This window comes from Stegodyphus dumicola, chromosome 4 (assembly GCF_044657685.1).
Source record: "Stegodyphus dumicola isolate Sdum_Otavi_A_Nest chromosome 4, ASM4465768v1".
Classification (NCBI taxonomy): Eukaryota; Metazoa; Arthropoda; class Arachnida; order Araneae; family Eresidae; genus Stegodyphus; species Stegodyphus dumicola.
The window spans coordinates 96,545,236-96,569,874 of record NC_140771.1 but is presented as its reverse complement, the minus strand read 5'-3'; the positions used below and the strand labels follow the sequence as shown (position 1 = coordinate 96,569,874).

Here is a 24,639-nt window from a genome sequence, read left to right as displayed (position 1 = left end):
AGTTGCACCTTTATGCGGCTTCTGTCTTCCGTATCAAAACTAGTCTCTCCCCGCACGAAATTGCTAATTGCCATAAGTCCTATTCTTATTTGAGGTTAGGTTATTTGAATATGGCAAAGCTACGATGGCTACCTACTTAAGAGGAAGGGTGAATCTGGGGCAAACTACCGGTATTCAACTGTTTGATATATTCGTCAGACGGTGAGTGTCATAGTTCTTCCCCCCCCCACTGAAAATTGAAAATGTGCCTTATATATGATTCCATTCTTGTACTATAAACTGTTTTTAAAGTCCAACACAGATTTATTCAGCAAAGGCGAGTCGAAACCATGTTAAATTGACCAATTTCAGTGTACCTTTTCTTAAACTCTGCTATAGATGCACTTTTGGAATATTTTTATGTAATTAAAATACATATTTCTGATTATACTGAAATAAGCTGTTGAAACATTTTGTGTTTTAGAGTAATTTATAGAATATCATATTAGGCATAGTAAAATTTAGCACTTTTTTCACAAACAAAAATTTTTAAATGTTTTTCTTAGTTTACTACAAAAAGCTCATTTTAGTAAACATTAGGAAACATAATAAATAGAGCCATAAGAAATTTACTTATCTGCAAGCAGTTGTTTCTGAGAAAAGGTCCGTCGAGTATAAAAATGTCACACTAGGGAGCAAAACGCATTTTTGTGTAAATATACTCATTTAATTAAAACATTCAATGAGAATTAAAACTAGGTTTTTTTACAATTCTAAATTTTCGTTGAGATTAAAGTATGATAGTTTCAGAAAGATAAAAGTGCAGAGAATTTGAAAACGCAAAAATTCCAAATCTCCATTTGTTGAAGATTATTGGCTTCCAACACCCGTTTTAACGAGGTAATAACGTAAATTAGAACTAATTTTCATTGATGGTTTTAACTCAAATTGTGAAGTAAACAATTAATGGCCTTTAATACATTTTAAATGGATATTTTTTTACCATCATGGTTTAAAAAATTACAAGGAAACAAATAATTAATTTCGTTGCAAAACAAAAACATACGCATGCAGTTTTGCACAAGCAAAACCTTTATAAGCAATATAAAGAAACAATTTTCATTCACAGTGTTTCATATGATAATCATTAATACAAATACATTATTTTGCTAAAGGATAGTCAAATCAAACATTTTTAATGTTTAGATCTGTTAAGAAGTTGTAAATATCAGTTTTCTGTCACAAGTGCAGATTCAGACTTTGTGAAGTGGATTGGATTGTTTAAATGGTTAAAGAAACATTAAAGGAACATGGTGGTCTCTCCAGCTCCCTTTTAGTGCTAGTGCAGATTGCCCAGGAGTTTTCAGTTCGAATGGATTGCATTTATCTTTTCCTATTACTAATTTCTTGAAAAATCTTTCGTATCAACACTTTTTGAATGCCCCCATTGAGCAAAAACACAATAGTCAAGAACATCTTGTCTTAAAGACTTTTAAACGAGATAACGATGTGATAATCAGCTATCATTAACCAAATATAACATTCAGAGAATCGTTTAAATTTTTTCGTTTTTAAAAGTATAAAAAATCTTTAGGAAAAAAATTTCATATAAAAACCATATTCTATTCTCATAAAATAAAATTTCTCCGAAGACGTGAGAACTTATATTACATTTATACGTGTAAGATTAATAGTTCAATAGAATAAAAGATCACTAAATTCATTCATATAGATTAGTATATGCTGAACTGAAATCCATTTTAATTAGGAAGAATTCGGAAGAAGATGTAATGGAAAACTACTAATTGAATTCATGAGAACGCTCACTAATTACAAAATGAACACTCTGAAATAAAGATAAAACTGAAAACAACTTGTTGAATGCAGTTCAATATAATTTCAAGCTTTTAAAAGACGCACTTCTTTTCTGCTTTTATGCAGTTCTCAAAACTTCATTAAAGCAGAAAAGGAAACTCCTGAGAAGTTCTAAGAGAAATATTTGAAAGAGATATTTGTTTTCTTAATCTACTTAAATTCTTCAAAGACATCCTCGAAAGGTTACCGATCAAAAGACTAATCTGACTACGAAATATGCTTTTAGTAAAATATGCCCACCAGCGGTCGAGCGGTAAAGACGCTGAACACTGGTAGTTCGGTCTGAGGTTCGAATCCCGCGAACGAGCTGGCTGCATGGGCGTTTTCGTGGTTTTCCCTATGTGTAACGTGTATACGAGCCAGTTTCCCTTAGAAAGTCCTCCACGAAAGGCATCCCTCCCTTTAGGCAGATAGCCCTCGTGTGCTTTGCCATAATTAAATACACCAACATTTAGTAAAATATGTGAAAATAATATGCTCATTTAATATCAAAAACCTGTTATTTTTGGTTGAAAGACTTAACTTATATTAAAGTTTCATTACGAATTCTTTTAGATACGTGTTTCAGAAATTCGCAATTTTTACATGTGAAAGAATGATTTAATTGCGTTTGAAACCAAGAACCATTTTATTTCAAACGGAAAAATCTGAATTAAAATAATTTCATTAATAGGTAATTCAAATTAAAGAATCCTCGGAGATTAATGAAGAAAGTCATTCTTTAAATTCATTTTTATTACTAAAATAAATTACATAGATACTTTTATGTTAATAATTTCTTATAACAAACTTTCCTAAACTGCGTCATTTAAAAATTAATAACCATTAGGACTTTTACGTATCACTGGTGGCTCAAATCGTTTTGCGAACTGAAACTCAAACAGTCGACAGTATATTTAAAGAGTAACCAATAAAACATAAACCACTAAAAAGCCTAACCAATACAAATTAACCAATAAAACGATACTGAAATCGAAACTAAATCATTCTGAACTTTGATTTCATCTCTAGTACATGTCAGCCGCTTTCCGTCTTTCCTACTCGCTATGCTGTGCAGCTGGTTCTCTACATACCGCAGTGACATTAAAAATATGAAGGTTTTGGTACAGGCGCGTTTACTGCGCCAAGTTATTTGTGGTTGCAAATATCAACAATAAAGAGAACTAGTTAATTTGGCTATGTCACCAACTATTTATTTGTGCCTCGATATCTATCTTCTACAGTTGCGTAAGTTATTATAGTACATATACAGAAAGAGATAAATAGGTAGATAAATATATGGCAATGTTTGGAGTTGAATGTATATGAAGATGATGCTGAAGCAGATTTCGGAGGTTGTTTTTACTAATAGGCGACCCAACAGTGGACGAGCGGTAAAATCGCTGAACACTAGTAGTTCGGTTCCTAGGTTCGAATCCCACGAACGGGCTGGCTTCATGGACGTTTTCGTGGTTTTCCCCACGTGTAACGTGTGTACGAGCCAGTTTAATTTAGGAAGTCCTTCACGAAGGCATACCTGCCTTAGGCAGATAGCCTTCGAGGCTTGGCTAAAATCAAACCAAACGTTTACTAATATGTAGTGACGCACTCTTCAAAAGATTTTTATTTAGGCAGAAAGTATCAAATAAATATAATGAAGCAATTTAAGTACTGAGACAGCTGCATCCACCGTTCGTTTATTTCAAGTATAAGTTTGCACATATTTACAACTTTATAGCAAGCGATAAAGGGATGCCGCAGACTACATAATACTAGTCAAAGGCAACTGGGTAAAGTGGAAGGTTATCTTACGCATATTAAATTAAGAATTGCTTAAATAAGAAGTTGCTTAATTTCTCAATGATGGATATAGTGTTGTTTTATTGAATTTGATTATTATGGGATAAAAAAACTTCAGTATCATTTTCGCCTTTATGTTTCTGCATATGGCACCCGCGATAAGTAACATTAATCGCAAGACAGGGAAATATTTAGACTACTTATTACAGAAAGACTTTTTTAAATTATGGCATTCATTTAATGGAGCAAGAAAGGCCAAAATTCGCAGGATAAAGCAGTGAAAGTTTGAAGGGTAGCATTTCAAAAAATAATAATAATAATAATAATAATAATAATTGTGATAACACAAATTGTGGTGATTGAATACGTCACCTCTATTTAATGTGGCCTCATCAGTGAACCAGACATAAGCTTGGAAATTGGTATCTCGGACACTTTGTGTTGTTGTCGTTGTATTGTGACTTATCTCACTTCTCTGCCAATGACATCAGAACAAGCCCGCAAAGTTCATCTTGGCAAGGTGAGCAAAATTACGCCTGTTGTTGGCAAGAGCCTTGAGCACCATAACAGGTGATAGTACAACTTCGCTCAGTTCCCCCCCCCCAGTTTTGAAAGAGAGAGTACCACGTGGGGACGGGTTCGAACGAGTCCGAAGGTCTTCCTGAACCATCAACCTTTCTAGAGGACTTTCGGCTCGCCGCATATTTATAGTGCGCCCCGTGCCGTTCAGACATTATACATTTACAAACATCCAGGCCTTCTCCGAGATTCGAACCCTGGCCCTTTTGTATCGCAGTAGGCTCCTGTAACTACTATACCGTTTGGGCGGCTCACTAGACACTTTGTTGGAGTTACCAATTTCCGAAACGTGCACGTTCAGGATGATCATCAGGGAGCAGTAACTAAACCCTTTGGATATTTAAGGCAAGTAAGGAATTGGGCATTCAAAATACGCTGTACACAGCAAAGAAACACTCTTAATCTTTTAACTGTCAAGTTATTTTGATAATTTGGGTACATAAATTGTCAATTTTTTTAATTCTAAAAATGAAAGTTTGCCTCGCAATCAAAAAAAAAAAAAAAAAGCTGCGCACTTTGAACTTTAACTTCTATCCTTTGAAACTTTCAGTAAAGTCCTGCCATCTGTTGAATCGAAGCCAAAATAAACTTCGCACGACATATATTCGGGTATAATAATACGATGCACTCAAAAAAAATTAGGCATTTTGGCATTTTGGAATATTAGTGCTGTGCCCGAGGTTATTTTGGGCATGACAGTTAAGGTAGAGGCTATAGCACACATGCTGGTACTTGGATTAGTCTTCACAGCATCCAAAAACACAATTTCTTCCATAGCGACCGAACACGTCAATCTGGCCAGTCAGATGTAACATTAGTCCTGCTAACATATGAATTACCCGTAATAATTATAAACTCCGATGCACACATGCAAACACACTGTAGTGCTGTTGATTATCTGTCTGTGAAGAATTCTCTATAAATTCCGTTACTAGCTTGTCTATTTGCCTCAGCTATTCCATACACAAACTGAAAGCACGCCGTTAGTATATCGTTGCATGCTCGCACTATGTTGGCTACCGCTTGAATGAAGAAATCCTCACTTTCCTCTCCAGTGGTTTCGTGCAGCGAACAACCTAGCGGCGAACTATGATGTTTCCGGTCATGGGTAGCTATGCAATTCTCAATCCTTATGATGCACCCTACATCGCCTAAAAGTTTGTCGCTACGTATGTGAGACACCATATATGTTGTAAGGATTATGTTAATTTTATTAACAGCTAAATTTCCTTTCCTATGGATTCTTAACTTCAACTTACCACTTACGGCCAGAACGTAGTTTTAGAATCATGTCTGAATACATAATGAGGAAGAGCGGTATTTAACCGCGAAGTTCTTCGGTCTTAGTGAGAGAGATACCAAGTATTCTGGCTGCATGCGTCCCGCTTTTTAGGCTACTCTCTCTCTTATCACGCTCGGCCGTACTTTAGGCTCTTGATAGCTTCACAATCTGTTGATGTTAAGGGGCCAACTCTGTTAGAATTTTGATAGCTTCGGCTATACCTGTTTAGTTTAGATTAGTTTAGTTTAATTCTTAGTCTCTTAAGTCCAAGCCCAAGTGTCGGCTTTATTGTACAACTCCAAGACGGAGTTCTGTCAAATCTTATTTTGAATAATAAAGGGTTATTTTACCCTTCCATCTTTATGTCTCCTGTCACACGAAGTCAAGCGATTATTCGCTTACTAGTTCTTAAGATTCTCCACTTTCAACAGTAATTTAGAATTACCCAGTGAGGAACTCTACAATGTGTAAGATAGCAATAGATATAATAAAATATTAACTTTATGCCCTTGGCGGAATTCGAATTCCGGATTTTACAACTGGCGGACGTGTTACCAATTGCATCACGAGAGCACGTATAAAAGAAGGCAATTATTCCTTATACTATATCTCACTTAAAAAGTGATTGAGCAATATGAAACAATACCAAGTCGGCCAAATCGAAATAGCCGCGAACATTTTAGACAGACACCACTAAAGAGATATTAGGCATTTATTTGGAGCAGAGAACATAAAGAATTAATAAACATAAAAAATAAAATTTACCAGTTACACTACCAGAGCAAACATGGAAGAAGATGATAATTCTTTACAAACGTACATCAAAAGTGAAGTGAAATTTAATTCGAAATCATGAACTAAGACAAACTGATATTAATTATTACAAAAAAAATACTTATCTTCAATGCATTCTGAATTTATTTTGGAAAAAGAAAAAATATATAAGAGGTAAGCATTATAAATTAATTATTGCAAGAGCGATGCATTTTTAATACAACTTACTAATGATGGTGGTATTAGATCTGCAAAGAAGTATTTTTCTTTACCTGCTATCACAATAGTAATTTTTATCATTATAAAAAGGCTTTAATTTATGATTTAAAATAATGAAAATCTTTGCTTACAATTTATTAAGAAAAGCAAAGTAACAACAAGATTTAATTGCGAATTAGTTTTATGCTTTTAAAATAATTGTTAATAAATACACAAGTACACAGTGCAGATATGCAAGAAATAAATTAAATTATCACATTAAATGTTATACATACACTAGTGTGCAAAAATTAAGGACGAAGTCGAAAAATTAGCGTATCAGCTGAACGAAAAGGCAGAGCGGACAGAAAGACAAATCAGGTGATTAAGTAAGGTGATGTACGGTAGCACATGCGCAGATATGCAGATAGACGTAATGGGGGAGTGTCTGAGTAGTATAAAGCATGTTGTCGGTGTAAGATCAGTATTTCTGGCAAAGAGATTGCACGCCGCATAGCAGTTAAAATCACACCGAGTTGCTGCCTCAGCGAGAAATGGCGAATAATCAATCTGCTAGACTACATCTGGATGCTTTTACCGGAGGTCGAATCATTGGGAAGTTGGAGGAAGGCCGCAGTGTGACAAGTGTGGCTGCAGAGTTCGGAATTGCTCACAGCATCGTTTCGCGACTTTGGAGACAATTTCAAACTACAGGAACAGGTGACAGGTGAATGCAGGGCCCAGACACCCGGACGGCTTAATATGACAAATCGGGTGTCGTCCGGTACCCGCACCTATTTAGGACAACACAACCCTGGCGACTTCCTGAAAGGGTTGCATCGGTAATATATTAATGGAGAATATGTGGTATTGACGTGGCCAAACAAGGGCGTGTGCATATATATGCTTCAGTATACAATTAATAAAAAGTTTCATACATAGGTACATTGGTGGTATAGGTACATTGGATACATATGTATATTGGTCTAAGTGGTTAATGACATAGGCAAACAATAAACACTTATACATTAAAAGAAATGAAACACTGACGCAACTGGCGCAATAATGCAGAAGATGACAATTAATGAATACACGTAATCGTGTGTCATCCTATATGACTATACATAAACTACTAGAAATGATATGCATAAACACATACAAATGATGGCGATAAATGAAAACACATAATCATACATTATTCTACTGGACTATACACACATCAACAAAAATGATACATACACACCTATACGTTGACAGAAATGATACACTGAGAATGAAAATTGTGTATCAGTGTGAACGGTGACAATTAAAGGTTACACATATTCGTGTATTACCTGACTTGGATATACATATATATTAGTACAAATGATACACTTAAACACTTATACATTAATGGAAATGAAATATTGAAAATGACACTTATACATTATACGATAGATGAAGAATAATGGTAACACGTAAGCGTGTATAATCCTAAGTGGAAAAAAAAAAAAAAAAACTACAGGAACAGCTATCCGGGGGTTTAGTAGTGGTCGTCCACGAGGAAATACAGGTGACAGGTGACGGAAGACGGGGACGCCTGGTGTTTAACAGTGGTAAACAGGCATATGTCCCACGCCTTCCCCTGTGTAGAAGCAGCAACTTTAAATTAATAAAAGTATTTACAGTGCAACAAGAGCAGATGAGTGATTGTGTTACATTGCAGTTCAGGTTACATTAGCATGTCATAAATAGTCAAGTGCAAGACATAAAGAGAAAGGGTCTTAAATTTAAAAAGAAAAAAAAGAAAAAGAAAAAGAAAAAGAAAACAACACATTAATCACATAAACATAAGGCTTAATTAGATGCCAGTACTCTTCACTCAATACATAAACTTAAGCATATTGCCAATGCATGATAGTGTATATTGGGAATACTGAGGTATCTAGAGATTCTATACTTACTACAGGGTGTACAGACAGTGAACAAAAGCTTAGTAAAAACATGATACTTGATAAAATACAGGACAAAATACATGATACAATACATGAGACACGGAATACATTGATAAAATACAAGAGACATGAAATACATTGATAAAATACATGAAACATGATGCAACTTTAGAAATAGTACACAACACTAAAAATGTGATATACAGAGCGGAATACGTATACAAAGGTATTAACAGAATACAAAACAGAAGATAGTGCATTAAAGATTTATGTACAATGGATATATACACAGAATACCCACACAGGTGACAGGTGACGGAGGACGGGGACGTCTGGCGTCTAACAGAGGTAAACAGGCATATGTCCCACACCCTCCCCTATCCAGACGCAACAACTACACATTACACATTAATATGATACATAATTAAGCACACACATTTGAAATACATGACAAATAAATATACATAGAGAAAACACAGTTCAACACAAAATATACAAAACATAACAGTACAATGATACAAAGTACACACAATACGACATTAAACAGCATAAAACATATATAAACATTACGTTAAACACACACATTGCATTAAACACATAAGACATATAAGGTGCACAGTTATAGTGGCAGTTCAGTATAGTTTCAGGGAAAGTACTTTACAGTGGCAGTACTAGGCACATTGCGCAGAATGTACGCAATACCCACAAGTGAAACACTAGCGGTATACAGCATGCAGTATGTATTGTTGCACAGTTTGTTAAGGCAGATTGCAGTCACTGAGACCATTATGAATAGCACTGTTTTATAATGGGAGGCAAAGGTCTTGGCCGTAGGCCTTAATGGTGTTAACGATTTTGCACACTGTGTTGATTTCCGCTTTATTTTTAAGGATAAACTTGTGGAAGGCAGGTATGTTCGTGGGTTCCGGGAAATGATGCTGTTCTGTGAGTGGGCACCGGAAGATATAGTGATCGGGTGTCCCCTCTTCCCCGCATACACAGCGATCCGTATTAGAAATAGTGCGTCTGTTGAAGTCCGGGAAGGGACCGTGCCCAGTTACAAAGTTAGTAAGTGGAGCGTTTGCTATGAGTCTCTCCGTTGTCACCATCGGTAGAAAACCATACACTCTTCTTCCTGTGTTTCCATGTTCCCATACTCTTTGCCACCACTGGACTGCTGCGCCTTTCAGCAGTCTTTTAAGATGGGAAGGTGGCGCCGGAACAGCGATGGAACGTGCGTTGATGTTTGAGGCTGCCTCTTTGGCGAGCACGTCCGCTGCCTCATTACCTGCATTGCCTTCGTGAGCTTTCACCCATGTCATGTCCACGTGTACCTGTGGGTTATCTTTTAAGAGTTTTTGAAGGCGGATGATCAACGGGGAAACATGGTTGTGTTTGCTTAGGGCCAGCAAGGCAGACATACTATCCGTATAGAGATAAGCTTTTGAGATTTTTCGGCTTATTAGATATTCAACAGCAGCTGTAATTGCTATCACTTCTGCCTGAAAGACGCTATTGCTGTCACCTAGGTGGCCTTTCCAATGATGTAATTCTTGGCTTTGCCAACAGTGCAGGAAAGCACTGCCAACGCCTTCAGCATATTTAGAACCATCAGTGTAAAGTGTATGGTTGCTGACGTGCTGTATTTCCTTGTTGGGCTGTTGCATGATGTGGGTGTGGACCCCTAGTCCTTTATGCGCTGGATGTGTGTGCAGCGGTGTCTTGGGGTGCTCATAAAGTGCTGGACTGTAGAGAGTACCTGCGAAGGAGGCGTCTTTCCTCAAGTGAAGGACTCTCGTATATATCGCCTCTAGCTCGGCCTGGATGTGTAGAGGGACTATACCTGCTAGAGTAAGGGCGGAGCTCGTGGCTGTTGTGCAGTATGCCCTGCAGATGCTTATGACAAAAGGGCGTTGGAGTGATGTTAACTGCTTGATTTTCCTCGTTGTCATCGGTTGAGCCCAGATTGCAGCTGCGTACAGCGCAATCTTTTCCACCACCGTGCTATAAAGCACTTTTTGAATGTGGGGATATAGTCCCCAATTCCTTCCTTGAAATTTCCGTGTCATTCTGTCTATAGCGGAGGTTTTTGCTCTCTGTTGCTGCAAATGTGGCACCCATGTTAAGCCAGAGTCCCAGACCACTCCTAGATACTTCTGTGTATCCATGAATTTAATGTTGCGGCCAAGTAATCGGATACAGGGACGACGTACACGCCTCGTGCCCGGTCTTGGGATGAAGAGTGCAGAAGACTTGGTGATAGAAATCCTCTCAGCTTAAGGTCTTCGCATAGGCTTGCGAACTTGGCGCACGCTTCGCTGCCATTGGCTTCAATTTCGTCTCGTGTGCGACCTTTAACAAGGAGAGTCGCGTCATTAGCATATGCAATGATAGTTGTGTGATCAGGCCACGTCGCTTCGAGGATTTTGTTAAATGTCAGGTTCCAGAGCAAGGGCCCTGCACAGGACCCTTGTGGGCAGCCTCTGACTTGGGTCTTAGTAACAATGCCATTATTGTTTGCCATAAGTAATTGCCTATCTGTGAGATAACTCTCAAAGACTTGGTAGATGTTCTCCGGGCATTACGCCTCTCTGAGGGCCTGCTTGATGGCGGGCCACCAAAGGGTGTCGAAAGCGCTCTGGAGGTCTATTGAGATGAATGCAGTCTGAAGATTCTGTGAGCGATTAAGCTGGACTTCATCATATATTCGTTGAAGGGCATGTGTGGTTGAGCAACCTGAACGGAAGCCATATTGCTTGGGACTGAGGAAGTTGTTTTTGTGAATATGATACTTCAGCCTGTTAACTATGATCTTTTCATAGATCTTACCCAACGCTGAAAGGAGACAGATCGGACGAAAGGAGCTGGGGTCTATTGGGTTCTTATATTTTTTGAGAAAAAGTACCACGTGTCCCTTCTTGAAAGCTTGTGGAAATACTCTGTGGTGCAGGAGTTTATTGAAGTAGAGGCGAAAGAAGGTGGGCCGTGCTCGGAAGGCGACCTTTAAGATTGCATAATCAAGTCCGTCCGGACCCGGTGCCTTCTTCAGTGGTAGATGGCGGAAGATGTGAGTGATTTCCTGCATTCTAATGGGGACATCTTCTGGCGTTCTTGGGAGCTCTGTGGAGTTTCTCAAAAGTCGCTGGGCCGTCGTGTCATCCTGTTCTGGATCCGCTGGGAAGATTGCATCAAGCAGTGCTGTGGCCGTGGACCCTGCTAAGTCAATTGTTTGTGGTAGATTCCCTGGCACTTGTGCCGACTGGAAGATTTTCTGCGTGGCCAGTTTATGCAGGATTTCGTAAGGATTGCTATTGCTGGTACAAAAATTGCGCCAGCTGTTGATTTTGGCTTCTAGAATTGCTTTTTTATAAGTAGCCCGTGCTTGTCGAATGCAGTTAGCAACCTTTCCGTTTCTGTGCCGTCTACAGCCGTTCGGAGACGGCGACGTAATGCTCTGCACCTTTGGCGCATTTGTCTCAGCTGCCTAGTCCACCACGTAATGCCTTGCAGTTTCTTGGCAGTCCTGATTGGTAGAATTCGCTCGCATGTGTCCTTGAGAGTGGTGAGAAGATTATCTGTGTAGATATTCATATCATAATGGTCATTATGCGTATTAAGCTCCATCTCTTCTCTTCTGAGAGTTTCGCTGAGAATGCGATGCAGATGCCTAATCTTGCCACCCGGAAGCTTAAACCTTTTTAAAATGCTAATGCTGGTGTCTACTTGAATGAGGAAATGGATGTACTTATGATCGGAATTGCTTTCATCATCCATGACAGTCCAAGAGTAAATATTGTTGACAATGTCCGATGTTGAAAGGGTCAAGTCGGGCCAGCCTTTATGATACGAGTTGTCAAATGTCGGCTGTGCACCGGGGCTGTTATGCAAATGCAGGTTATTGCTCGCCATGAAGTTTTCCATTTCGTGGCCCTTAGCAGTCGTGTCACGGTAGCCCCAAATGAGGTTGTGGGCGTTGAAGTCGCCTCCAATGATGTGTGGTACCGTAGGACATTTCAGTCTAACGTGATTGTATGCTGTAGTTGCGTCAGTGAGGTCATCGCTGGGGGAGGAATAAACGGAGCTTAGTATGAAATGTTGATTGTTAAAAATAACTAGTACGGAGACGAAATCTCGTTCCATTGAAACCAGGAAAGGTGTCCAGGTAGGGTTACAGCAGGCAATGGCTGCTCTGGGTGCCTGCTCTGCTGTGGATTTCCTTTGGAAGACCTTCCATGCCAGGGGAAAACTTGCCACCTGGCCTTCACGGCAGTATGGTTCCTGGATTAGAAGAAAGTCTAAATTATGATGTATTGCATGTTGTATGGCTTGGGTTGAGGCAGCTTCTGCTCTCTGCAAATTAATTTGAGCGCATCGTATGGGTCTCTGGTGCTGGATGGTTTCCACTTTTGTTTCTGGTCGATCTTCAGTGGGTGTATTTTCCGTTTTGTGTGGCGTCCATGCTGGTGCGGAGGTACTTGGTCGTTGTGCGTTATTCGTAGATTGTGCTTCGTCGGATTCGCTCAACATACCGTGCATAGGTTGGGCATCGGATGTCGTATGCTGGATGGTTGCAGGGCATTGTACTATGTGTTCGGAAATTTGTATCTGCGCAGTTGATACAGGTGGGCTGGCATGCGTAGCAGTCCTTGATGCTGTGGTTGCCCGAACAGAAGGCGCAGTAGATTTTATTCGTGCAGCCTTGTTGAGTATGACCGAACTCTTAGCATCGGAAACATCTCTTGGTATTGAAGTGTTCCGCGATGCGGTGTCTTTGCCAACCAATGAACAATTTGGGCCATTGGAGGAGACTTCGGTAAGCTGCTGGCTGGCACTCCACGATCCATTTAACAGTATTTTCTCTGTCTTTGAGACGGTAGAGGATCTTTGCTGATGCTTTGGATAGATGGAACTCGGAGCTGAGCGCTTTTTCCAATTCTTCTGGCTGGACATCAAGTGACACACTGTGTATGGCCACTCTCGGTAATCTGGTCTGTGGTTGTCTGGTCTTGACCAGATCTTGCCCCTGTTTACTCTGTAGGGTGTTGACTAATTTCGTTGCGTCCTCTTTGGTTACGCAGTCTACCGCTAATCCTCCCTTCTGCAGGTTCCGGATGGTGCTAATTTTGACTCCCAGCTTTTGTAGTGGAAATTTCTCGTTGAGGACTGTTTTCAGGTCTTTGCTAGAGGTTGCTGTATTCTCTGTTGGATAAATGAGAATATTATGCTTCAGCTTCGGGGCGGCAACTTGTGCGTAAGATTTAACGCGTGTGCTGTTGGAAGCTGCCGTCTGTATGGTGATCGGTGCTGTGAGAACTTCTTCCTCAGTGTTCACACCTATTTCAGTAGTAGGAGGGTTATCGCTGTCTGGACCCTGTAGGGCCAGCTCTCTGAGTGCTTCTATTATAAATCTAATTTGGTCTCGTAAGTCAGTTGGAAGTACTGCTCATTTGCCGCACTTTGTTTTGCTGATGCGCAGAGCCTCGTCTGAAAATGAATGAATCTTCTCCGAGTAGCTTAGAGTGTCTCTCTGGGCTGGATTTGTAAGGTCGAGGTCCCTTGCTAAAATGGAGTTGTCACTTTCTTGCATATTTCATCAATTGCTTAGTTGCAGGAGAAAGTAAATTATAATCACTTTGTCGCTGAGAACACTGTTGTGAACACTTGAGCTGTGTGCTAAACACAGATTGGGTAGAATACTGTTACAAATACTTATACACTTGAACACAGAGCACTTTTATAAACACTTGGGATGTGTGCTAAACACTGATTGCCCGGAACACTTTTGCTAACACTTGCACAGTATATTATCACAGTATGACATTTGTACACTTTAACACTTCGGCACTAAATTAGTGTTGCATTATGCACTACACATTATTCTTGGTGATCGTGCACATAGTTACACTATTTAAGCAATTATCACACAGTTACACTATTAAGCAATTTACACTATTTAAGCAATTATCACACAGTTACACTATTAAGCAATTTACACTATTTAAGCAATTAAATACCCTATTTAAGCAATTGTATACAATTTGTACTACACTAATCACTAAGGTTACTGTGGTGCAGATAAAGTTTTGATTACTTGAACACTGAATTAATGTGGCACTCTATACTTAATATATTATTGTCATTCGCTACCTTGTATATTGCACAAAAGTGAAAACACTGTTGAGCACAGTAGATATGCGAACCAAGGTGCAGTGAAGATAAATGTTAATTAAGTGGTACCGATAATCACAAATAATTAATTAATTTGAATAACTAAAGTTAGATCATTACTTTCACAAATGCCAGTTAATACATTGTGATTGATATCGTTATCAGAATGCAAGAAAAATACAGCAATTATACTTGAGCACAGATAATAGGAGAACTGAGATACATAGCAAATTGGAGTAAATTTGGTAGAACCGATAAGTACAGATAATTAAGACACAATAACACGCCGAATAAATACTAATTCAGAAGTCAAACAACAAAATTTGTAAATTAACGCTGATTTTTGTTGTTTGACTTCTGAATTAGTACAGATAATTAATTAATTTATTTAAGCGAAAACTTAATAGTCCGGTTTCTCTAGAAGTCTGTATACTATTCGTCACTTAAGGATGACCAGTAAATTTAATGTAGTTAAATAGCAGATATTTGCGGTAATTGGGAGACGAGATAATTAATTGTTGCTGCTAATTAAAATATTAAAAAACGAAAGGCCTACCTTGGCCGTTATGTTTCTTCTGTTTTCATCTGTTGCTTGCACTGCAGGTAATCCAATGTAATCCGATTGAGAAAAACACACTCACACTGCACTGTATAATATCGCAAAAATTGAAGAATTTCTTAAGTCCCGAAAATTGCTGAAGAAATTAGTAAATTCAGAAGTTATTGACGGATTTTCTCCAAATTTTGAAACTTCCACTTCCTGGGGCTTGAGTTAAAGAATGCCGTTTATTCCAGAATGCTACGCCAATTAGGGGCTTAATTAGCAGGCTGATTAGTATTACTCCAGTACCTCTTGTTTACCTTTGTAGACTGGTTTCAATTCGAGGACGACGGGGGATAGATGACATCCGGTTGACCGTCGGAGTGGGAAAAGGTCAGAGTTCACCAAATTAAAACGTGGTAAATCATATAAAAATTAATTTCGCGACTTCTAATTATCTGACTGCTATGAAATTACCATCAACATACTCGTGAAGATGTGGAGCGTCTAGCAGTATGAAAATCCAGGCTCATCGATGAAAGGTGACTGCTGGGCGGGCGTTCAAATACGCGTTGTAAGGCTTACTTGGGTATTCGAAGCGTAGATGAAGCAATTAATCTGTAATTAATTAAACGGTGGACCAATCTTGAAAATTTTGCATCGATGTGCTCCTTAAGATGTTGGCTATCCACTGCAGGTGATTTTAGCTAGATGAGCTGCGTATTTCCGCGAATGCTGGGGTAGAAAACGGAGCAACAAAGGAACGACCTTCACACACGCCGTCAACGGCAGCTTCTCCGCGCACGGAAGTGCAACTTCATAACGCCCCTCTTCGTTTAGTGATACAGAATTTTCGAACTGCAATTTTGCTTGCAAATCCCTTTCCTCTCTAGCCTTCTTTGTAATTGGATCTGTTATTCCGATAACATCAAGCCTCTACAGTTCTGACAGCGTGGCATCAGAAATATGTAAAGATAACGAAAGCGTGGAAAAGGAATTTTCTATTTCATAATTGTCAGTGTTCCCTTTCCCCATGACTGTCCACCCAAGTCTTTTACTTACAGCAACTAATCTTCCCCAAAGAAGAACTTCGATTTTACCTGTAAATAAATTTGCAGCAACATCTGCCCCTAACAACAAATGAATCTCTTGGGGGTTCTCCTGAAATAATCTGCAATTTTCAAAAACATCACTGACGTAAATTCCTCTTCTTCTAAGTTCCCTAATCCAGTGTATATTTTTGATTTTAGGGACCGAAGAACATATTTTTGTTTCATCCAATACATTGATTTCGCAATTATACCGTTTATCTACGCTACCCAATTTTATTCTATAACGTTTATGTTTTTCCGAAACTTCTATGCCACCGAAAAGTCCGTGGGTTACACTTTGTTCACCTAAGCTTCTTAATTGTAACCTTTCTGCTGCATACTTGCTTATGTATGAGTTTTGACTTCCGGTGTCAATTATCGCTCAAACAAATTGATTATTCCCTCTTCCATATATGCGAACAATTAAAGTTTGCAAATATACTTCTGAACATCCTGCTTGATTTGAAAGTACTTTATTTTCTATCTGTTCGTCTTTTTTAATTTCCGAAACCTCGACAGAAGGATTTTGTTTATTACACATAATAGTTGCATGTTGTTTTTTACAAATAGAACAAGTTATTTTTGTTCTGCAGTTTTGAGCCAAATGGTGTAATTTTAGGCATTTATAGCAAGCACATTTTCTTTTTAAAATGTCCCTTTTTGCTTGTAATGATAAGCCGGAAACGAAACTACAGTCATAAATCTTGTGGAATTGATTACAGAAGACGCAGTTCATATTTTCCTCTCTGCATTCGGATTTTGTAAACAAATCTGTAGCGGTCGGAATCTTTGGTTTATTATGTCTATTTGAGAGACCATATGCGCTTTTCGTTGCAGGGGGGGGGAAGAAGACTGTCGCCGATCGGATACTTTTTGCTGTTGCGAAACCGTTGACCTCGTGCGTTCACGGGATGAAAGTTCTGCGTGTAAAAATGACATTAAATCTTTTATGTTATAATCGGTGCCAACATTTTGTGTTCTATGAAATTCAAGCGTTAATTCTGAAGGCAATAACTTCAAAATCATCGGACACAGCAAAGCGCTGTAAGATTCCGATACAACATCTAACGCTTCGAGACATCTAATCTGCGTTTGTACATTATCATACAAGTTACGAATTCCCATTTTTTAATGATTCAATATTCAGCAAATTATTCATGTGCGCATTAATAAGAATGTCTCTCCTTCCAAAGCGGTCGTGTAAGATTTGAATTGCTGAAGATCATAATGTTTCGGCGATAACGGAAGTCCTTGAACGCAACTAGCAGCTGTTCCTCCTAAATATGCTTTCAGGTAATTAAATTTGTCTACTTTGTTCAATGATTCGTTATTATGTATTGCGGACTCAAAACTATTCCAAAAAGTAAGCCATTGACTACTGTTCCCATAAAATACGGGAATCGAAAGTTTTGGTAATTTAACATTAGGTGTGTCTTTTATATTTTGCTGAGTGTTCGGTGCATTTAAGTCATGATTAAGTTCCTTAATCCGTTTCTTAAGCCTGAATTTCCATAAGTTATCTTCTCGCGATATTGTTCTGTTGTGGTGATGGCGATAAGGAGCGCGCCTTGCGCCCTCCGATAAGTGTGGCAACCCTAGAGGAGAAGTTTCTTACGAGTAGCGAGCAGAGCGAAACAGGCAGGCTGTCGGGCAGTGTGCGCGAAGTTCCTAAATAAAGCTTAATTTTTATTGTGCACTATGTCTCGTTAATATTATATTAATGCAGTAAGAACATAATCTGTGATATGGAATTCGAGGATTGGTGGTAAAAACATAACAGGAAATCACCATAATGGTAACCCGGACTGTGTTAAATCGTATGAACAGTTCTCAAGCACTTTCGGTTTTGACTACAAGCCATCACTCAAGATCTCCAAACCAGAAGTAATGGATTACATCGGTTTTCATCCTCCGGATCACAGATGAGTAGTAATTATAGATCATTTTATAATTACGTTTTCTACTTATCATTTAATTTCATTTTCTTTAGTTAAATTTTTCCTTTTATTTTGGCTTAAAAACCTTGCACAATGTCTGATGTTTATGCCATCCAAATTCCGGTTTATAACCGATCAGACCCATCTTTATGGTTTATTATGTGTGAAAGTACTTTTGCTCTTGCCACCCCCAAACCTATCACAGAATCCATTACTAAATATAATTATGTAGTTGCTCATCTTCCTCCAGATATTGCTTCAATAGTACGGGATTTACTTATGAAACCAGACCCTATTGATCCATATGCAAAGCTTAAAACTGAGTTAATAAATCGTTCAGGAGAATCTTCTCAGCAAGAAATTCGCCAATTATTATCTGGAGAAGAATTAGGTTCTCGAAAACCTTCCGATTTGCTTAGAAATATGAAACGTCGAGCAGAATCTTTAAATGTTCCTGATAACTTAATGTTAGAATTATTCCTTCAACGTTTGCCTTCGACTGTTCAGTCTATTTTGGCAGCGGTTTCCAATTTAACTGTAGATAAAGCTGCAGAAATTGCCGACAGAATTTTAGAAGTAAATCCAACCCCAGGGACTTGTGCCGTTTCTCGCACAGTCGATCAGTCTCTTGAGGATAAATTATTTAAACAAATAGAAAAATTAAACAAACGTATTGATCGCATTTCTCTTTCTCGTGGTCGCTCGCCAAATCGCGGAGATCGCAATAAGGAAAGAAGCAATTCCAAAAGGAGAGATTATTCTGTTTGCTGGTATCATAGACGTTTTGGGAAAAAGTGTAGAGATGACAAATGTACAAAACCTTGTTCATGGCAGGGAAACGAAACCAGCAAAGAATAGAGGCGACTTATTCTTTGCCTCAAGTTTCACGTCGCCTGTTCGTTCGTGACCGTAGAACAAACCTTTCATTCTTGGTCGATACCAGCTCTGACGTGTCCTTACTTCCAGCAAATAATTCTCAAAAACGGAATTCGTCCCAACAAACACTTTTCGCTGCTAATTCTTCTACTATTCATGTTTATGGTCAAAAAACACTTTCTTTGGATTTCAAATTAAGACGACAGTTTACATGGACTTTTCTTATAGCAAATGTTAGTACACCCATTCTTGGAGCAGATTTTCTCCATTTCTTTGAATTGGTGCCTGATCTCAGAAACAAATGTCTCAAAGATTTAAAAACGCATTTTAAAACCGTCGGTTGCGTGAAAAATGCAAGCATTTATTCAGTAAAAACTGTATTTAGTGATACACCATATCACAAAATTTTAAAAGAATTTCCTTCAGTTACTAGATTACGAGATCCTAACCAACCTGTTAAACATAACACCGTTCATTATATCATAACTAAAGGTCCACCTGTGGTTGCAAAACCTCGTCGGTTAGCTCCAGATCGCTTAAAAATAGCAAAACAAGAATTTCAAACTATGATGCAATTGGGGCATTTGAGACCTTCGAGCAGCAATTATGCATCCCCACTTCACATGGTTCCAAAAAAGGGAAGTCTGGAATGGAGACCTGTAGGAGATTATCGAGCATTGAACGCTCAAACAATAAAAGACAAATACCCTATTCTATGTTTAGCCGATTTTACTGCTGCATTGCACGGTACTAAAATTTTTAGTCATGTCGACCTGATTAAGGCATACCATCAAATACCAATTAACCCAGCCGACATCCACAAAACCGCCATATGCACACCATTCGGTTTATTCGAAAGTATCCGTATGCAATTCCGCTTATGCAATGCATCTGCGACTTTTCAACGTTTTATAGATGAAGTCACGCGGGATTTAGAAGGCGTTTACGCTTTTGTCGATGACTTGCTCATAGCCTCTAAAGATTCTGAGGAACATTACAGGCATTTGAAAGCTTTATTTTCCAAACTTCAGGAATATGGACATTGCATAAATGTTTCAAAATGCACCTTTCGTCAAACATCTATTGATTTCTTAGGTTTTCACCTTAGTGAAAACGGAATTGAACCTCTTCCTGACAAAGTCAAATGTATTTTAGATTTTCCTCAACCTACCACTCTCACTCAGCTTCGCCGATTTTTAGGCATGTTTAACTTTTACAGATGTTTCATACCTAAAGCAGCACATATTCTTTCTCCTTAATAAAATTGTCAGAAGGCTATATTAATAAAAAGAAACCTCGTTCTCGTGTTCAGGATTCATCCCCACAATTAAATTGGAACGAGAATGCTGAACAAGCCTTTATTGCTGCCAAAAATGCCATTGCTCAGGCTACCCTTTTGAGACACCCTATTCCCGGAGCCCAGCTTAAGCATCTGGGTAGATGCCTCAGACGTCGCAATCGGCGGCACACTTATGCAGTTGTCTCAACAAACATGGGAACCTATAGCATTTTTCTCTATGAAACTCAGTAAAAGTCAACAGAAATGGTCCGCGTACGATAGGGAATTATTTTCTATTTATTCTGCAATTAAGAAATTCCGACACATGTTAGAGGGCAGAAATTTTATAATTTATACGGATCAAAAACCGTTAATATACGCTTTTAAACAGAACCCTCATAAATGTTCACCTCGACAATTGCGCCATTTAGATTTTATTTCTCAGTACTCTACTGATATTAGGCATGTGCAAGGTTCAAAAAACGTCGTTGCTGACGCTCTTTCAAGAATCGAAATTTATTCCATAACAAAATCTCCATTTTTGGATTTTAAAAAATTTTCGGAAGCTCAACGGCATGATCTGGAGGTACAAGACCTTCTCAAAAACAACACATCATCTTTGAAACTGGAATTTAAACCGTGCCAATATTCTGATGGTAATATTCTTTGTGACATATCAACGGACATTCCTCGTCCATTTGTTCCGAATTCCTTTCGCAGACTCATCTTTAATCATCTGCATAATCTGTCACATCCAGGAATTGCAGCTACTACGAAGCTTATTTGTTCTCGTTATGTATGGCCCGATATGAAACGTCATATCAAAAATTGGGTGAAATCCTGTGAATCTTGCCAAAAATCGAAAATTACTAGGCATACTAAAGCACCACTGGGCACATTCTCTCTTCCTGATGCACGTTTTTCAGAAATCCATATGGATATCGTCGGACCGTTACCTCCATCAGAAGGCAATGTGTACCTTTTGACTCTAATAGATAGATTCTCCAGATGGCCTGAAGCCATTCCCATCTCGGATATGAAAACGGAAACCATTTGCAGAGCCATCTTCAACTGTTGGATATCTCGTTTTGGCTGCCCATCGATCATAACAACAGACCAAGGTTCTCAAATGAGATCCGCACTTTTTGCAGAATTCACGCGCATTTTGGGTACGAACAGAATCACAACAACAGCCTATCATCCAATGTCAAACGGCATTGTTGAACGATTTCATCGACATTTAAAATCTTCTCTCAAGGCTCACGAGACCAATAACTGGACTGAAACACTACCAGTTGTTATGCTTGGTATTCGGACAGCCGTAAAGGAAGATCTACAGTCATCTTGTGCTGAACTGGTGTACGGCACAACTCTCAAGCTGCCTAGTGATATGATAACGTCATCTAAGATATCTCCGTATGACACACAATTTATCACGAATCTTAGGCATAGAATGCAACAGTTGAATCCAATAGCAACATCTGCACATTGCCAAGAAAAATGTTAAGTAAGTGCTACCTTAAAGTCGTGTACGCATGTATACTTACGTGTCGATCGAGTAAAGCCACCTCTGTGCCAACCATATACAGGTCCGCATAAAGTTCTTTCTAGAACGGACAAAACTTTCACAATTGATATTAACGGTCTGAAATCTACTGTGTCTATAGACCGTGTGAAACCAGCCTATTTGCTTTCGGACTCTAATTTGCCTGAACTGAAAACAAATAAAGACTTAAAGACAGTTCAGCAGAATAAATCTGCAAACGAACTCTCTAAGACACAAACTGTCACCAGATCGGGAAGACATGTTCACTTCCCTAAGAAACTTGCTTCTTACATAACAATTTAAAACACTTTTTTTAAATTCATATCTTAACATATTTCTTGTTATTTCATGTTTATTATATGTGTCAATACCTTGTTATATATTGAATTTCATTTTGATCTTTTCTAATTTTATACTCTAATTTTGTAATCATGTAAAAATACCCGACAGTACGGATACTCTGAGATAATTTCATAACCTATGTCGTTCCTTTGAATAGCCATTAAAGGAACTGGGGGGAAACTCTGTGGTGATGGCGATAAGGAGCGCGCCTTGCGCCCTCCGATAAGTGTGGCAACCCTAGAGGAGAAGTTTCTTACGAGTAGCGAGCAGAGCGAAACAGGCAGGCTGTCGGGCAGTGTGCGCGAAGTTCCTAAATAAAGCTTAATTTTTATTGTGCACTATGTCTTGTTAATATTATATTAATGCAGTAAGAACATAATCTGTGATATGGAATTCGAGGATTGGTGGTAAAAACATAACAGGAAATCACCATACTGTAATTTCGAATTCATTTTCGAATTCATCTACACTCAGAATTGGTTCAACTTCTACATCGGCATTAGCTAGTGTTTCGGCTTTAGCATTAAGCTGTTCTAACAATTCTTCGAGCTCATTAATACTACCTTCAGATTTATTTAATTCACTTTCGATTTTCTTAAATAGTTTTGTAACGGCAGTGCATAAGATACTTCTTTTCTTTTTTAATTTATCTACTTCTGCCATTATCTTTCTTAGATTCAAACACTTACACAAAAAATAGACGTCTCATGAAAAACAAATATTTAACTCTTACTTAGAAAACAAAATTATTCTTTTGCTGAATACTTCAAGAACAAGTACTAAAATCTTCAATTTTAATATTCAGCTTTTCAATTCACTTTATTAGAACTTTTCAAAAAACCTGGCGTCCCGATTCGGGCGCCATAAAAATGTTGCATCAGGTTCCTCTATTTACAATAAAATTAATGTAAAATTCCTTACCTGCTGCATCTTCAGTGTTCTCGACGCCAGGCTTCTAATAATCACGTTTCCAGTAAGAGTTTCTATTACAATTAGCAGGCCATCTTGTCTTTTAATTATTTATTCAAAGAAAACGCTAATATACACTATTTACAAGGTAGGTGATAATTATTTTAAGACAGTACATTTTTAATTATGAGTCTTTACGCTCCTCAGAGCGGTTCCAATCTAGTCTCGTTCCCGGAACTCAATTACAGAAAAAGTAAAGGAAGAGATGCCCGCCATCTAGTGGCAAGAATGTGACACATATGGAAGAACTACAGTCAACTGTATTGTTTCAGAAAAGAGTATATCCTCTTACTGAATCTTTTCCTGCACTTATTGTTTGATTTAATATTTCCAGTATAGTGGAATGACCATTATGAAGACATAGCGTCCTGTAGCTCTTTCTATATAATTCCATTCAGATATTCACACTTTTATTTTTGTAAGTTAATGCAGAAGACAATACATATTTACATCTATTTCTGATACTTCTAATTTTAAGGAATAATCATGGAGTCTATACTGTTACATAGAAGATGCTAAAACAATACTTAACAGGAAGTTTCACATTATTCATGCAACAAAGGAGCTGAGGTTTATTGCAGTTTTAACAATATGTTAAAACTCATACAAGCATTTATTTCTTTTTTTATTATAGATGTAAATCAATGACCAGTTCGTAAAGTATTGAAGGATAAAAGTCAAGGAAAAAATTCTCAGTTCGTAGTGCCAAAGTATTTTGTTAATAATGATCAAATTCAATTACAAAAGGATTACTCATGTTATTATGTAGAATTGATGCTAAAATTCTATATTAGAAACAATTATCGATTAATTGTGTTAGGTAGAATTAAAGAATAAACATCGGGCGGAAATTTATTAAATGCATAAAACATAGCAAAAGCCAGCGCTGTATTTATTTATCCATTTCAAAAATTGTGGCTTTTCTATCCAACTGTCTTCAAATCTGTGAAATCAGAAAAAACTCTAAAATTGTAATTTTTTTCACAGAAGCATTTCCATCCTCAGAAAAATAAATGTTAAAAAAGAATTGAAATACAAAATTTGTGGATTTTTTGCAGAAAGTGAAAAGAAAATCATTATTTCATTATAATTTTAATCATAAAAACAAATCTGCTTAATATTATTTTTTGTAACAATAACAATAGAATAATAAATATTTCTTTAAGTATGTCCAATGATATTAAAAATAGTTTTAAATTTTGATTTTGACTTGCAGATGTCCCAGAGGAGCTGCATGAGATCTAAAATTTCTCTGAAACATAGTTTGAAAACCTTCAAACTACTTGCAAACTTCAAATTATATGAAAAAAAAAAGAAATGTAGATGTAAAAAGCAGTGATTAAAAAGTTTTAATCACCAAAATATTTTCATTCCATCAGATTGTTTGTTTTGAAGAAGACACTGTAGAGACATTAGGATTTTTTTTGGAAGCTGAGAGACGTGAAAAACGAGCATTGCCCTCCCTGCGGCTCGAACCATGGACCTCTCGA

At 37.9% G+C, this 24,639-nt stretch overlaps 1 long non-coding RNA gene across 1 annotated transcript in view; it reads right to left on the bottom strand.

The window, feature by feature from the left end:
- Positions 1-23,266, bottom strand: part of LOC146997616 (uncharacterized) — a 209,371-nt gene extending 186,105 nt beyond the window's left edge. The window contains exon 1 of the long non-coding RNA XR_015040502.1: positions 23,102-23,266. This is a non-coding gene — a long non-coding RNA (uncharacterized LOC146997616). The remainder of the gene's footprint in view (positions 1-23,101) is intronic.
- Positions 23,267-24,639: the final 1,373 nt, after the last annotated feature.